This window comes from Capricornis sumatraensis, chromosome 20 (genome assembly GCF_032405125.1).
Source record: "Capricornis sumatraensis isolate serow.1 chromosome 20, serow.2, whole genome shotgun sequence".
Classification (NCBI taxonomy): Eukaryota; Metazoa; Chordata; class Mammalia; order Artiodactyla; family Bovidae; genus Capricornis; species Capricornis sumatraensis.
In genome coordinates, this window is record NC_091088.1 from 47,421,002 (window position 1) to 47,435,000 (window position 13,999).

Consider the following 13,999-nt stretch of genomic DNA (forward strand, 5'->3'; position numbering starts at 1 on the left):
GCTCACAGTTCTCCAGGGATCTTGCCGCCACTCGCATCCACAGTAGAATAGGCCCGGGCAGGCAAGGACACGGCCTCCGCAGCCCCCGCACCGGGCCTGGCCCAGGCTGGATGCTTGGTAAATCTCTCTGAATTGAATCAAACTTTCAAATGAAAAGATGTCACCAATATGGAAAGCAGACTTCCTCTTGCTCTTTTGTGTTTGTTTTGTGTTGTTTCCTTGAGACACTTCAGTGCCAAGAAGCGTTTGCACAAAGAATTAAAAACCCAGAACCAGTGGTCAAGCGCCAGGAGCATTGCATCCCCCTGTAGTTGTGCCCCGAGGGACGGGCCCACCCATGGGGGCTCTGCATCCCTGGGGACTTCCGGTGCAGGCTCTCTGCCCAGCTAGGTAGCAACCTGGGAGGGAAAGGGACATCACAGATGTCCCCATTTAACAGATGGGGAGATGGAGGCTCAGAGACAGAGATGAGGGGATGGAGACAGCCCTCATGATCCGGAGACTCAGAACGAGGAAGGCAGTCAGAAGCCAGGCTTTCCTACTGCATCTCTTTGCTCTTCTCCTGAAGACACAAGGAAAGATGCTGCTAAGGGACCTCCCTGGCAGTCCAGGGGTTAAGACTCCAGCTTCTACCACAGGGGATGCGGGTTCGATCCCTGGTTGGGGAACTAAGATCCCACATGCCGCGTGGTGCAGCCAAAAAATAGAAAAGAAAAGATAGAAAAAAAAAAAGAAACTGCTTAAATGTGAGGACACAGAGGGATGGGTCCCTTTTTCTTGAACGGCGTGGCATGCAGCCCTTGGTAAATGGGGTGATATCACTGACCTTGTGTGGGGGCTAGGATATCATGAAAATTAAATAACACAAATTATGCACAATAAGGAAAGGAACAAATGTCACCCAGTGGGGGGTGCCCAGAGCCCTCTGCTGGTTCCAACTGTGGGATCCTGGTTTTTTCCTCTTCTCCTTGGTCAAAAGGGAAAATAGTTTTTTTGTTTGTTTGGTTTGGTTTTTTTGATGCGAAAATACAAATGGAAAGGCTGATTTTTGAGACAAGCAAACCCTGGAAGTTTCTGCACGATGTCTGTGACTAGGCTGCAGCATAAGGGACAACATGGTCTGGCAAGAGGTGAGGTGAGCACCTGGGGACCGAGGCAGCATCTCCCAACACTGAAGCCTTAAACGCCCGTAGCTCCATTTCTCAAGGGTCCCTGACGCTGCCCTGCAGTGCCCCCGACTCCTGCTCCACAAGCCCCCTGGCATGGATCCCTCACCCAGTCCTGGGTCTGTGTCTCAGAGTGGTCCTTTATGTCTCTCTGAGAGGAAGTCTGAACAGTCTGTAGCCAGCACGGTGAACACGGAATGTCACATGAGCAAAGACACTTGTCAAATGCCTTTCCCTTACAAGCACCCTCATCATGACCTGTGTTAATGAAGTTAATTGAATTTAAGATCAATAATGGTTAATTATTGCAATTTGACATTCAGAGATAAATGGCTTTAAGACAGAGGGTACGTGCGTGTGTGAGAGAGAGAGAAAGAGAGAGAGAGGGTGTGTGTGTATGTGTGTGTGAATCCTCTCCATGGAAGGTGAACACATTACAAGCCTAAGAGGGATCCCAGAAGCCTTCCATTGATCCTGGTACAATCTGATCGACTTCATCCTCTGATGAATGTGGGCTTTTCAGAGCTACAAGTATATGTTCTACAAGACTACTCTAACCCTTGTCACTGGCCCAATCTATATGTGCTGTACACCAGAAATCTATTGAGATAGATTAAAGAACTGCTGTAGAAACAAGAGCAGCTTCAATAAAGGTGAAGGTTTATTATATTGACTATTAATGTAACTTAACTGTATGCCGTTATGAATGCTTATGGATCAAGGCAGTTTAATTTGGGGCAGTTAGATATGATTATAATTGAACACCATTTTTTTTTTTTTTCTAACATCACCAAAGATGAACTCAATTCAACACGGAAGAAAAAAAAAAAAAAGCCCAGCTCAGAAAGTAGGTTACAACTAGCTTTGCAGAGGACAGCCTCCCAGGAGTGGGGCTACAGGGCAGAGGTGGGGACAAGGGCAGGTCTAGGCCTCTCTCCTGCTGACAGTGACCACTGTCCTCTCATGCTGGGTCCCCCAGCTCTCTGGGAGCTGACCCCCTGGCCGTCTGCAGCTGTTCCCCAAGCCCAGGTCAGGGCCGGGAAGTGGCAGCTCCAGTTTCTGCCAAGTTAGTGAAAAGTTGACTCATCAAGAGGGTTTCCTTGATAGAAAGACATTCCCCAAACCAAGTAATGATGCTCCTCCATGCACACAGAGCAGGAGAAATGACCTCTTACAAGATGCATAATGACAAAGTAAGTGCTGCCGCGGAAGGAAGGCCTCCTGATGGCGGAGCACTGACAATAAAACGCGGCTGAGGAGTTCTGTCAAAATGTAAGATTATGCAAAAACACCGTTGAGAACACTGCTAATCATCTGCTTGTGTCAATTACTTGAAGGGTCTCTGACAGCATATTTACATTAAACACATTTCAGGAGCAAAATCCTTAATGCTATATCAGAATAGTTTTCATTACCATTAGCAAATCCTTAAAAGTCTCTTTCCCCCTCGGCTACAATAGGAGTGACGGGTGGGGGCCTGTGTGTGGGTGGAATGGATGGTGGGGGGATTTCAGCTCATCCAGCTGAAAAGAAGTGGGTGGCGCCCCAGGTGGATGTGAGGGGCCGTGATCCCACCTTCCGTGAAGGGAGGAGGACGTGGCCCTCTTCAGTCGCCAGCGCCTCCATGCCAAGGGAAAAGCGGCACCACGTCCAATGTCATCTTATCTGACAAGGCAAACAATAGGTGCAGAGGGGCAACTGCTGGAATGAGCACCTGGATGGCAGCCGCCAGGACGGGGCACCATTCAGACACTGCATCCTGACCACACGGACACGGCCACAATTAGGGCAACACGGAAATAACCAATGACAACATGGGGCCTGAGAGGCCCAGCAGAGCCAGCTGGTCCAGAGCGAAGGTTCCAGTCCCATGCTGGGCATCGAGTGGGGACACCCCAGTGGACGGCACAGCAAGGCCCACCCCGGGGAGCTCCTGTGGAGGCTAGAAGGAATCCAAAGTGCCGGTAAAGGTACTTCTAAATGCTCCCAGAAAAATACACAGCCTGGGTTTTATCTGACATGACAATCTATGATGATGGTGACGATGGCCACTAGGTTGTTAAAAAAAATTTTTTTTTCTTTTATTTATTACCATGAGGTAGGTTTGGTGCTTCCCTCATTTCCCAGATGAGAAGACTGTGTCCCGATGAGATGTAGAGCTGACCAAGGAGTCCTAAGATTTGAACTCAGGTCTCCTGGGCCCCTTCTACACACAGCACCAAGAACATCTTATTAACAATGAGGGTGACTATGAGCTGGCCCACAGGGATCCCTGCTCTGCAAACACGTGAGAACAGTTTTAACATGCACAAAAGCAGGCAAGGGGTCCATTAAATAATTTGAAAAGCCCTGAAACCACCTTCATCTCAAGAAGTGTGTCTGTCGCGTTCAGAAGATGGAGCTGCAAGGGCGGGTCACGCAGGATGGCCGCTCACTGGCATCTCAAGGTTCTGGGAGGCAAACTGATAAACTCTGCCACACAGGGCTGACCAGGCAGTCCCTGAGCTGCTACTCCTGCTCACCAAAGGGCCTGGGGGCCAGGGGCTGACCTCTTTGTGACCTGTGCTCTGGGAAGTACGCTAGTGTGAAGCAGACACAAGAGTCCACCCCACATCCAACCCGCTTGATAGGAAGTATGCAGGACACACACACAATCAAAGAACTCACATCTATTTACAGTCAGGCCAGGGGATCCCGTATTTGTGGTTATTTCAGAAATTGGCATTACATTATATTTAAGACAAATGCGTTCCTTTTAAGAAATTCTACACTCTGAATGTTTTAAGTAAAAGCTATCTTCTCCCCATTCTCAAACATACAGATAGTTCCCTGACCTTTAGAAGGATGTATCTGCTTATAGAAAAAATAATGCAAAGAAAGCTGCCACACCCATCCTCAAAATGCACTTCCAGACTCTAGGAGAGATTTGGATTGAGAGGACCACAGGCCAAAACAGAAGCATCCAGAAGCGAAGGTTCTAAAAAAAGGCAAATGTGGGGGCAGATTCTGAGTGCCCCGTTGCTTGTTTGATGGAATAAGATGTGATGGTTGAGTAACGTGACGGGTTCATTTTCATTTCTTTATATAGATCACACATACATACATATGTAAACATATACACACATACAAATGCATATACATAAACACATATGCACACAGCCATCTATATACGCACAAATGGACATTTGCATGAATCTGATTGCCCTACAAAGTTATCCTTTAAATAAATTGGAACAAACAACTCCAAACAAACTGACACCAAATGAATACACCAGGCAAGAGAGAGTCATCCTTGAGGGTGGGGTCTGCTATTTAAACATCTGATTCCTGGCAAACAAGCATCCTGTCCAGAGCATCACCCCTAAAACTCTCTGGGAACAGATTAAGGACCCCTGGGTTGTCGACCGCACACCCTGAAACTGGTAAATGGGCTCCTCTCCACGGTAACCCCACAAGGCCCGGCCTGCACCCTCTCCCAAGAGGATGTAACAGGCCTGGTTGGACAACAGCACTCAGTCCATGGGGAAGCCAGCAGCCTCCCACCCCAGCCCAGAGTCACTCGTGGGAAGGGGGGATTCTGTTCAAAACTCCACCTTCCAGCTGACCCATCACTGTGGGGTCACTGAGTGGACCAAATCAGATCAGGGTGACATCTGTCCTTTAGGCGCTGGAGCAGATGCTCACTCCATCCCTGCCTGCATGCCTTCCTCCTAGCCAAGCACTTTGTGCCCAGAAAGGTTCCAAGGTTTCCCAGGCCAGATTTCTCAAACCCTGCAGCCCTCAGCTGAATGTGGACACTCACAGGGATGAATGGGGGCCTCTGTTACACCCATGATCGCTGCCAGCAGAAGTGAACGGGTTTCAGGGGGCCTTCCTTGTGGTCCAGAGGTTAGGACTCGGTGCTCCCACTATAGGGGGCATGGGTTTGATCTCTGGCCGGGGAACCAAGTTACCACATGCCACAATGCAACCAGAAGTAAATACATAAATAAGCATGGAGTAGCACGCAATTTATTTATTCGGGAAAAACAGGGAATGGGTTTCAGAATGACGGAGCTCTCGTGACCATCTATGTGGGGACCTTCACACTGATAACCAGGTACCAGCAAGGCCTCACCGGGGCCAGATGCACCCCTGGCCCCTCCACACCCTCCCCCACAGACTCCCTTAGGCTCATGGAGCTGTGAACGATAAGACCCATTCGCCTGTCACAGACGGAAACTCTTGAGAAACTTGCTCAAGGGGACAGAACTACTCATGCAGGGCCAGGATCTGAGCCCAGCTGGTCTGGATGCCGCTTCTGTGCCCAGAACTCTCACTCTCCACCTTTCTGGCTAAGCTCAGCCCCTATGCGCATCTTCAGCTGTTTATGGAAAGCAGGCCCCTTCCCCGAACTATCAAACTGGGACCAGAACCAAAAAAATTAATCTCAAGTTTTTAAAATATCAAAACCTTAAAACGTATAATTAAATTAATCATCATAAATTCCTTTTTAGCACTGAGAGTTGGATTTATAATATCATTTTGAAACCTCTCTGTGAGATTTAAATATTTTATAGCATATGTGAGTTAGAAGGGAGCGTGTCTAAGGGCTTAAATATCGCTGGAGAGCAGCAGAGTTTGACAAAAACTGTAGCACAACTGTTTCTAAGGTAGTTTGTAAAAATTATTTATTTCCATACCAGTTAATTATGATGGGAGTCTTTGTTGAATGCACAAGCATTAAAAAAGTGCTGATATTTTATGCATCTTTAACTGGAGCGTGATTCCCTGCAGCGCACTGGTAACTCCTTGACATTTAGCATTCACTCACAGCAACTGTAATAAGGGGTTTGATTGCTTCCTTTGCAGATGCAGTAATTTAATAACTGTGATCAGTTGCATAAATTTCCTATACAACCATCTTAAGTTAGCCACATTAAAATTAAGCAAAATTGTAATCTGTTGACAGATTATTGCTACTGAACAATTCTCCTAAAAGCATTTCAGATTAGCAAGTGCCACGAGCATTTGTGTTTTATATGCTTGTAAAAAATACGGCAGCTTCCCCCTTCCCCACCCCAACCTCCAGTCAACCCCCCACCCACGTACACAGACACCACAAATCTGACTAGAAGATAATTTCATGAAATTCTATGCTTTCTGCTAAATCACCTGCACTGTTGATTTCGTTATATGAAATGTTCTGTGTTGGTGAATTCTGCTCTCTGGAAGGGGGTTAAAAATAAAAAAATAAAAAAAAGGTGGGGTTGTCAGTTTCTTCTTCCTTTCTTCCCAGTAATTTCCTTTACGCAACTCTGCATCCATTGCCTTTGAAGGAAACCTCCTGGCATGGAGCTCTTATGAATAAAATGACTGTGTTCCTCAGAGCAAAGGAAAAGTGCTAATTTCATACCTTACTTACAGAAAGGTAAAGGATGCCCAGCTTCCTCAGAGGGAGGCATCCTGACTTAAGGAGACAACACAGAGCCTCTTGCTCAGTTTCTAAAGAACTCCTCACGGAGTGTGTAAGTGAAAAGACAAGAGGGTTCCATGGGCAAGTTTTTCCGACAGCACGGCGCTAAAGAAAAGAAACAGTGCCCTGGCCTGCTCTGTTTAGAAGCAAAGTGGGACCCCATCTCCTGCTTTGTGCCCTGTGAGTTGACTTTTTAGAGCAATGTTTAGCCAAGCAGGCAAGTCAGGAATAACTGTTTCTGATACTTCCCAGCAAATATCTTTAACCATCTGTTTACACTTGCCAAATATGCTTCCAAGTTTCCAATTTTATCAGTATATAAAAAGAATATCTGTTTTTAAAAAAAATCGTAAATATCTTGTGATGCATCTTTACATAATTCAAGAGAAATAAAAAAAAATTTTTTTCATTTGAAAGCCAGCATAAGCACAGATTTGTTTAAATTTTCATTTACATGGAGGTCTGGGGTGGAAGCCACCAAAGCGAGTCAGAGCTTTTTTGTAGGGCAGGGTCAAATGTCAAAGGTGACTGCCTGCCTCTCAGAGAAGCAGTGTGCCCTCCCCCCCACGACAAATGACTGAAAACATGGCGGCCTGGCTCCCAGGAAGACCCTGCATATGCGGCCTGTCACTTCCGATGGAGTTGCGAGGTGTCTCCCAGACAGGTGATGTGCTGGGGCCTGGCTGCAAGCTTCCCGCGGAGCAGAGACCACTGCTGAGCTTGACAAATTGGATGGGACTTCACTACCAAATTTCCTGCCAAGAGGCCTCACAGTCAAATGTCTGTCTTCTTCTCATCACCAAGGAATGATGCTACGACTCTGACATAGTGTCTCCGGTACTTAAAGACAGAGTTAATGCAGAATGATCGAGAAACGTGAGGCCTACGAAACTTTCAAGACCCAAGCAAAAGCGACTCCTTGATCCTAAGAGGGTTCATGTGTGCACACGTGTATGTGCGTACCTACAATACAAAAAACCCCAATTCTCACTAGAAAATAGAGAACCTAGGTTTCCGCCGCTGCCACCGTTACCTGCACTGTTTTGTAATAAAGTGGAGATACCCTGGGCTAGGTTTGTTTGCTTCTAATTATAACTAATTATGCTTCTAAATATGTTCTTTAGGGTTACCACATGTATAAAAATGGAGGTAGGAAAGAAAGAAAATGCATCAGGATTATTAAAAGAAAGAGAAACATACTAATTAGCTAACTAGTATACTCATTTCAATGTTTAATAATATTTTTTAACATTCCAGCATACGCTGCAGAATAAAAAATTACCCACAGCACCACCTGTGCATCCCCTGGGACAGGAGGATTTAGAGTTCTCTCCCGCAGTTTCTGGAGCCCTCATTTCTAAATATTTCTTTGAATATTTCTTTGTATTTCACCATATCCCACCCCCGCAAATTAAAAACAAAAAGACAGTAAATTTCGTTTCCCACCAAAGCCTTTTAAATAACATCTCTACAAAGCCCAACTTAATTACATAACTCAAGTGCTCAAGGGAAAAAAAAAAACCAAAAAAACAGCATTTATTTCCATAATTTTGGAAGCCGTCTCTGCCCATTTTGATAATGTGTCAACTGTAGTGATTGCGTCAACAGCCCAGTGTCCACCTTGCTCCCTCAGCCTGGGGAGGGACCACTGTCATTATTTTCTTCTCCATCTGTTTGGGCTTCCGCTCACCCCGTGTTCTGGGAAAGTTCTGGGCTTTGTGTGGGCTGTGATGGGCCCAGCTGCATATGTCTGGGAAGACAGGAGAAGATGGAGTGATGAAGAGGATACAGACACGCAAGATGGGACCAAGGGGCCGGCCCACCCTCCCACTTGTAAATGGAACACCTCTCCACTTGAGCAGAATGCAGGGGCAAGGGTGTTACCCCTCAGAATCCCACAATTAAAGCCAGATCATGGCCAAAGCCAAGGGCGCTCCACCAGCCCCTTGGGCTTACCTCCTTCCAACCCCACTTCTGACTGCGGGTCAGTCGTACACTAAACAAAGCCTTAACAGAAATGTTACTGAGGAAATAATAGCCATTTCCAATGATAATACACAATTTTAGCACTGACGCTTGGCTGATTTAGGTGTTCGGCCAACGTGTCAAGCAGCCTGCCTTCCTTAGGCGGGCCTTTAATGGGTAACTGGCAGGCTCTGGCAGCCTTATTTCTGTTTTAGATTTGGTTTGTCATTGGGTATCCATTACCTGCCATTCATCTTTGATCTCTTTGGACAGGCCTGATCAAAAGATGTCATTTGACCTACTCCACTTGGCAGAAACTTGTATGACTCTCATAAAGGGGCCACCCCAGCTATAAATAAAATGACATTATTATTTTTCTGTCCTACCATGTAGAAGAGACAATTATGATAATGCAGTGTCTGTCATCGGGAGCCCAGCAAATTGCTAGCTCTCACGCAACTGTTTAGCTTTCTTATTTGTTTTTTGTCTGTTTTCCTCCATTTCAAGTTGAAAATAAAGCAGAACTGAAATCCCTAATGCTCTGCCTCCCACTCCGACGGTCTCGGGGCTTCTTCCCGTGGTGCTGACACGCAGGGGTGGCTAGCAGCTTGTTTGTCAATGGTGGGTGGTGGTTACGGCTGTCTGTGCTGGCAAGGCAAGTCAACTATGGGACCAGGTTTGTCCTTCATCTCGTGATTTGAAAACAAGCTAATCCCTGAAATTAGAACTGAGAAATATTACCGCAGGTAGGTAAAAATCATGGCCAGGGTTTATTATGTCCTTAATCAAGTCATAATATTAATAAGAAAAAAATGCAGCTGAACTTTCACCCGATCCACAAAACAGAAGACAGCTCAGAGGTCATTGCTGGGGAGCCCTCAGCTTGGGGGACACAACTGGTCCAGCTATTTGTTTCCTTCTCTGGTTGGACCAACAAAAATATGGGCTCCATCCCTGTGAGACTGGCTCTTGATCCTTCCTGGATATGGAGGTTTGGGGGGCTTCCAGGGTCTGCTTCTTTCCCTGGGTTGAGAGCTCTGGGGGTGTCTAGGGGAACCATAAAGGGATAACCAACCCAGTAGCCATCCTCCGTTGACCAGATGCGCGTGAGGACCGGAGGCAGCAATCCTCCACTCGCCCTGTGCCAGGAATCTGCCCCACTTGGTCATCTCCACTCATTCAGTGCTCTTGCTCGGGAAGGGAGAGCAACAGGGACACAGCGTCAGAGACCCCTGCAGAAACTCTGGCTGTGGCTACTCAGAATCGTGTCGTTCTAGAGTGAAGGAAGTAGCAGGATCTCACAGATAGGCAGCAAGTCCAACACCTTATTTAATAAAGGTGGAAACGAGTCCCAAAGAAGGGGGAGAACTGCCTGAAGGCAGCCCAGGGAGTTCACTGCAGAGCTGAGGCTAGAATCCAAAACTCCGACCTCTGCAGGAGGGGCCCACTCACCATGCCCAGCATCCTGCCATCTTCTCTGAGGCTGGCCACAGAGCTCCCTCCTGCGAGCTGATGACCAGGATGCTGTTAACCTGTGGGGCCTGCTGTTCTTCCCAGTTGCCTCTGGAATACAGGCTGATTGGAGTTTTGCTCGGCATGAAGATGCAGTGTCCCTGGTCATTCCGGCAGACAGCGTGTCAGTGGGCATCCCCTTATTCAGTGCCCTGGGCTCAGGACTTGGCCATCCTAAGGCCTGTCGGTACCACCATCACCCCTGCTGGTGACAGAATATGGGCTGAGCCCTGGAAAGGAAGTGGGTGGGTAGGCGATAAAAGAACAGAGGATGAAAGGGAGAGAGAGCACAGACTCTGAATTCCCTGTCTGCAAAGAGGAATGTGGCTCCAGCTGGGCTTAGATCAGTTGGACTGTATCTTCTCTACAATGATGTGGACAGAATGCTTTCTAAGTACAGGACCCCAAGGCAGGGCAACTCCACCCCGTGATGGAGCAGCGATCCCTGAATGGGGACGCACTTTGAGGAACGTCACATGAGTGATTTCCTGGCTTTGGGAACCATCAAGTCAATGAGAACGAACATCCTGGATCAACAAAAGAATCAAAGAAAGTTCCAGAAATAGTTCCCAGACCACAAAGTCTAGGCAGGAAATGACAAAAGTGTAGAAAGCATAGCATTCTCCTAGTCATCCCAATGTAGATGGTCTTGCAAAGCACTAGACGATGTGGCACAAAAAGGAAAGATTGTTGGCATCCAGACTGTTGTTGGCATATCATTCCCTAAGACTCAGCTTGGGCACCCTCTTTTAAGGAAGCCATCCCAGTTTTCTCTCGCCTCCAGGGATGAGTGAGGCATATCTCCTCTGTGTTCCCATCCTGCTTACAACCATCTCCAACATGGTACTCACATCCAGAGTTACCTGTTTCTGTCTGCAGTGCCCTCCGCCCTCTGACCTCAACGAGCACTTCCTATCCGGGTACCCTTGCATCTGCCAGCGCTGGTCTGAGCAGGTGCTCAACATACTTCCAATTGTTCCAACAATTCACAAAACACATGCTCCAGTAATCTGGTGCCCTCAGAGGAATCTACAATTACAGGCAAGTGCACACAAGTACATTTTCCTGTTTTGGGCTTGAGCAACGTCTCCCCCATCCCTGAACGTGAGTCCCATCCATCACACTGTCACATCATTGCTTGCCAAGCCTCTACCTTAGTGTCCCAAACTTCTGTCCGTCCCCCACCCTCGTCTCAGAAAATAAGCCTCTCTTCCTTATAAGCTGCTTCTCAGCTTCCAATGGATGGAAAAGTGAAGACTAAGAGTTGAGTGAGCCAAAGCAGAGAGTATGGGGGCATCAGGAGGAGAAAATCAGTTTTCTCCCATCGTCTCCCCAAGCAGGTGAGCGGTAAGGGATATGGAGCTACTCCACAAGCACTTCCTTTCCCTTTTCGTATAATGGTGACCCCAGGCACTGGCATCCATGATGATCTGCAAATATCTGCTACAGTGATGGATGGATGGGGCCTGGGGGCCCCGTGCTCAGGGCCAGAAGGAGAACGAACACAGAGAAAAGGTTGGGTGAGATGGTGGTGCTCTCTGGTCCATACGGCATGATGCTAAGGACCCTGCAATCTCACAGGTCCTTCTGTGAGCTTCTTCCATTCTGTCCTGAGCAGCAGGATGACTTGGGAAAGTTACAAAAGCTCCTGAGTCTTCACCTGTAAGTTGAGAGTAAAAGCATCCTCTCCTGAGAGTTATTAATGCATTACACACATTAAGCATATAACACTGCCTGTCACGTATCGAACATTCAGTAAAGAACAGGGTTGGTTTTTTTTTTGGTTACAGAAATTATGCTCTCTATGAGCAGACATGATCAGGGAAGACAAGAAAGGGCAGGCAGGATCTGCATGATGACAGGAGGACCAGTCCCTCCACTGGGCCCAGCCCTTGTACCTGGGAGTCATTAAATATCCAGGAAACCCTTGCCTGTGCAACACGTTCAGCTTCTTGAGCCCAGGGAGAAGGGTGGTCGCCCTGGCAGCATGGAAACTAAAAACCTCTCTCCATCTCAGGCTAAGAATTCCACCAGCCACAAGCCAGGTGGACTCTGAGTTAAGCACTGCCTTGTTTGGGCTACCCTTGCACATGCGGAAAAGGCTGGGGTGGGAGTACGGGGGTGGGGGGAGGATGGAAGATAGGGAGGGTATGTATCAATCCACCCAACAACCTGGCTGTGGATATATTAATCAGTCTCTCTCCTCTCCCTTTCCCCACCCTACCTCTTAACCCTGAGGACAGATCAGGAGCAGTTATGTCTGGGGAGGTGGGAAAGAGTGGAAGGAAAAACAGAGACCACACAGGGGCTCCAAAGCTGGACTGTAACCTGGCCTGCCCTTCTCATGCAGGATCGTCTTCAAGGTGGGAAGCAAGAGAAAGAGACAAGTCTTTGGTCTCTGACTGTACAGATTTGTTCCTTGTAGGAAGAGAAGCCGTGGACCTACAGGACCTCCCAGCATCGGGGATGAAGTAAAGAGGAGGTGAGGGACTGTGACGGGAACATGTATCTCCACCCCACTCATCAGCTCCACACCAAGGTGCGGGGTCCTTGTGCCAAGCAGGGGAACGGGAAGATGAGATGCTGTTGAAGGTCCATGCGGGGCCAAGAGGTGGAATGGGAGGTGGTGAGCGTGGCCCCTCTGCATCCTGGTCTCTCCATCTCACTGCCTTTAAGCCTCAGTTTCCTCATCTGTAAAAGGGGATGGCCATGCCGGCTATTCCCAGGGTTGCTATGAGAGGGGCAACAGATGAGGCACGAGTTTTGCATGTCGCTATGTGCTGGGCACACCACTGCTTTTAGAGAGGCCTGTCCTTCTCTCCCATGGCTGGAAACTATGAATCGGCAGACTCTGGTCAGAGAAACAACACAGAGCCACAAAAGGAAGCTCTAAAGCTGTGCTGTCCATGTGACTAAGTTTAAATAAATTAAATAAATTTAAAATTCAGCTTCTCAGCTGCACTCGTCACATTTAAATGCTCAACAGGCACATAGAGTGGACACTTCTGCGCAGGACACTTCCACCCGGGCAGATGGCTCTCTGTCTGGGCATGTTGTGGGGTCCTCTCCTATTGCTTCCTTGAATGCTCTGGCTCTCTGAGGTACCGCCCCCCCCTTCCCCCTTCCTACTGTCCTTGGAAAAGGCACTTGCCTCTAGGAAAAATCCTTAACCCTTTATGGGCTGAGAACCCTTTGGAGAAGCCAACAGACATCAACATTCACTAAAACCCAGACTACCTCCCCACATGGGGTGAACCCCACCAGTGGTACAAGAACGTATCAGGTGGTTCACCTGGAAGCCCACGCTAAGATCCCTTGTCCTTTCTTTTTCCTTCGTATCGCTTCAGGGAAAACGTATCAGGGAGGTACTGTTGGTCTGTAACACCTCCCCAACACTGGTGAATCTTCCCTTTTTACAAAGAGAGCTAAGGCATTCGACTCGGGACATAGGCAGGCAAGAGAATCCAGCTAGAATTTAATGACATTGTGATTTCACTGCATTTATTTTTATGGTTATTTTCTCTTTATGGCAAGTGATTCTGGGTCTTCATTTATGGGAGTAACACACTACACTTTCCTTTTAAAAATAAATTTATTTGAGTTAAAGCGTGTGTAAATAAGAATGTTTAGGCAGCACATGTGGTATATGCCAGTATGTCAAACAGCATGCCAGGTTTGGAGAACAGGCTGCTCCACCTGTTCGGGAGCAAGTAACAGGCACAGAAGGTTCTGGAAGGGGCTCTGAACGAGGAGCTCTTGTCACATCCCTAGACCAGCCCACGGTGAGAGACCTGGCCCCCCAGATAATAAGCATATTTGCTATTTAGAATTTCCAAGTTTCCAGATTTGTAAGGAAATTTGGCAGGCTCTGTTGAAAAGATGTGAATTTCCACTTTGGGGC